This window comes from Mobula birostris, chromosome 13 (genome assembly GCF_030028105.1).
Source record: "Mobula birostris isolate sMobBir1 chromosome 13, sMobBir1.hap1, whole genome shotgun sequence".
Classification (NCBI taxonomy): Eukaryota; Metazoa; Chordata; class Chondrichthyes; order Myliobatiformes; family Myliobatidae; genus Mobula; species Mobula birostris.
Genome location: NC_092382.1, coordinates 108398202 through 108402002, shown reverse-complemented (window position 1 = coordinate 108402002; position 3801 = coordinate 108398202).

Sequence of the window (3801 nt, the reverse complement as noted above, 5' to 3'; positions counted from 1 at the left end):
CTGGCCTCAATTCTGTGCGCACTGGCCCTCAGTTCACAACGGCGGTGGGGCGGGGTGGGGGGGGGGGAAGAATATTCACGTTCACCCAAACTGTGCCTCTCCTGGCTTCATACCAACGCTCCAAGTAACAAAGTTCCATCCTTCTTGCCTTCTCTCCATAACTCAGACCCTCGAGTCCCGGTAACATCTTCGTGAATCTCCCCCTGTGCTCTTTCCAGCTCAGTGGCATCTTTCCTACAGCAGCGCGACCAGAACTGAACACCGTACTCCTCGCCGACGTTTTGTACAACTACAACGTGACCTCAGTGCGGTGCAAAGATGTAAAATTAACGCAAATAAGGAAAATTAATAAATACTGAAAAATAGGTGAGCACCATGGGAACGTTCGCAAACTGATACTGACAACACCCTGGAGAAATGCAGCAGGTCGGGCAGCATCCGTGGAAAAGATCGGTCGACGTTTCGGGCCCGAAAGTGAAGGGGCAGATGCCCTATAGAGAAGGTGGGGGAGGGTGGGAAGGAGAAGGCTGGTAGGTTCCAGATGAAAAACCAGTAAGGGGAAAGATAAAGAGTTGAGGGAAGGGAGGCAGGGAGGTGATAGGCCGAAAAGGTGAAGAAAGAATAGGGGAAAACACAATGGGTAGTAGAAGGAGGCGGAACCATGGGGGAGGTGATAGGCAGCTGGGGGAGGGGGCAGAGTGACATAGGCCTAGGGGAAGGGAGGGGGAGGGAATTACCAGAAGTTGGAGAATTGTATGTTCATACCAAGGGGCTGGAAACTACCTAAACTGTATATGAGGTGTTGCACCTCCAACCTAAGTTTAGCCTCATCATGGCAGTAGAGGAGGCCATGTATGGACATATCTGAATGGGAGTGTGAAGGAGAATTGAAGTGGGAGGCTACTGGGAGATCCTATCTGTTTTGGCGGACGAGGCGGAGGTGCTCGACGAAGCTGTCCCCCAATCTGCGCCGGGTTTCACCGATGTAGAGGATGCCACACTGGAGTACCGGATGCAATAGATGACCCCAACAGACTCACAAGTGAAGTGTTGCCTCACTTGGGAGGACTGTTTGGGGCTCTGAATGGTGGCAAGAGAGGAGGTGTAGGGACGGGTGTAGCACTTGCGCTTACAGAGATAAGTGCCGGGTGGGAGATCCGTGGGGAGGGACATGTGGACCAGGGAGTCGCGGAGGGACCGATCCCTGTGGAAAGCTGAGAGGGTGGAGAGGGCAACGTGTGCTTAGTGGTGGGGTCCTGTTGAAGGTGGCGGAAGTTGTGGAGGATAATGTGCTGGATCCGGAGGCTGCTGGGGTCGTAGCTGAGTAGAAGGGCAACTCTGTCCCTTCCGTGGTGGCGGGAGAATGGGATGAGGACTGAAGTGCGGGAAATGGAGGAGATGTGAGTGAGGGCATCATTGATGACAGCAGAAGGGAAACCACGATCCTTAAACAAAGAGGACATTTGAGATGTCCTAGAAGTGAAAATCTCATCCTCGGAGCAGATGCGGCGAGACGGAGGAACAGGGAACAGGGAATTGCATTTTTCACGTGGCGGGGTGGGAAGAGGTACGATTGAGGTAGTTATGAGAGTCAGTGGGCTTGTAGAAGATATCAGTGGACAGTCTGTCTCCAGAGATGGAGGCCGAGAGATCGAGAAAGGGGAGAGAAGTTTCCGCGATAAACCAAGTGAATTTGCAGGCTGGGTGGAAGTTAGAAGTAAAGTCGATGAAATTGACGAGCTCAGCATGGGCGCAGGAAGCAGCACCAATGTAGTCGTCAATGTCCGGAAGGAAAAGTTGGGGAGCAGTACCAGAATAGGTTTGGAGCACAGGATGTTCAACATAACCAACGAAGAGGCAGGCATAGCTGGGGCCCATGCGAGTTCCCATAGCTACACCTTTGGTCTGAAGAAAGTGGGAAGGGCCAAAAGAGAAGTTATTAAGTGTAAGAACCAGTTCTGCCAACCGGAGGAGGGTAGTGGTGTTGGGGAACTGGTGAGGTATATTATCCAGAATGTAGCGGAGGGCTTTGACGCCTTCTTGATGGGGAATGCAGGGGTACAGGGATTGGACATCCATTGGGAAAATGAAGCGGTTGGAACCGGGGAACTGGAAGTTATTGAAGAGGTGGAGGGCGTGGGATGTATCCTGGATGTAGGTGGGGAGGGACTGAACTATGGGTGATAAAATGGAATCCAGGTAGGCAGATACAAGTTCGGTGGGATAGGAGCAGGTAGAAACTATGGGTCTACCGAGACAGCCAGGCTTGTGGATCTCGGGGAGGATGTAAAACCAAGCGGTACGGGGTGTGGGAATTCAAGCAACACACATCAAAGTTGCTGGTGAACGCAGCAGGCCAGGTAGCATCTCCAGGAAGAGATGCAGTCGACGTTTCGGCCGAGACCCTTCGTCAGGACTAACTGAAGGAAGAGCTAGTAAGAGATTTGTAAGTGGAAGTGTTGGGGTAGATCCAATATGATAGGGGAAGACAGGATGGGGAGGGATGGAACCAAGAACTGGACAGTTAATTGGCAAAAGGGATATGAGAGGATCATTGTACAGGAGGACCAGTGAGACGTAAAAGGAGGAAGGGGCGTAAACCCAGAGGATGAACAAGGGGTATATTCAGAAGGACAGAGGAAGGAAAAGGAGAGAGTGAGAGAAAGAATGTGTGTATATAAATAAGTAACGGATGGGGTAGGAGGGGGCGGGGAGGGTCATTAGCGGAAGTTTGAGAAGTCAGTGTTCATGGCATAAGGTTGGAGGCAACCAAGACTGAATATAAGGTGTTGTTCCTCCAACCTGAGTGTACCTTCATCTTTACAGTAGAGGAGGCCGTGGACAGACATATCAGAATGGGAATGGGATGTTGAATTAAAATGTGTGGTCACCGGGAGATCCTGCTTTCTCTGGCGGACAGAGCGTAGGTGATCAGCAAAGCGGTCTCCCAGTCTGCGTCGGGTCTCGCCAATATATAAAAAGCCACATCGGGAACACCGGACGCAGCATGTCACCCCAGCCGACTCACAGGTGAAGTGTTGCCTCACCTGGAAGGACTGCCTGGGGCCCTGAATGGTGGTAAGGGAGGAAGTGTAAGGGCATGTGTAGTATTTGTTCCGCTTACACGGATAAGTGCCAGGAGGGAGATCAGTGGGGAGGGATGGGGGGACGAATGGACAAGGGAGTCGCGTAGGGAGCGATCCCTGCGGAAAGCGGAGAGAGGTGGGGAGGGAAAGATGTGCTTAGTGATGGGATCCCGTTGGAGGTGGCGGAAGTTACGGATAATAATATGTTGGACCCGGAGGCTGATGGGGTGGTAGGTGAGGACAAGGGGGAGCCCTATTCCTAGTGGGCTGGCGGGAAGATGGAGTGAGAGCAGATGTGTGTAAAATGGGGGACATGCGTTTGAGAGCAGAGTTGACAGTGGAGGAAGGGAATCTCCTTTCTTTAAAAAAGGAGGACATCTCCCTCGTGCTGGAATGAAAATCCTCATCCTGAGAGCAGATGCGGTGGAGACGGAGGAATTGCGGAAGGGGATGGCATTTTTATTATGAGTTTTGTGCTTATTGTTTTATTTTGTGTTTACGGTTCGCAAACTCATGTCGGAGAGGAAGCCACTGCTTGTAAATTGTTGAGTTTTCCGGCTCCGGTATCCTGATGGTACCGATGAGCACAGGACATTTCCCAGCTGGTGAGGGTCCTTTCAAATGTATGCTGTCTTCCCGAGGCATTCCGTCTTGAACATGTCATCGATGGATGGGAGGGTTGTACCCGTGATGGAGTTGATTCAGTCTAGAACAT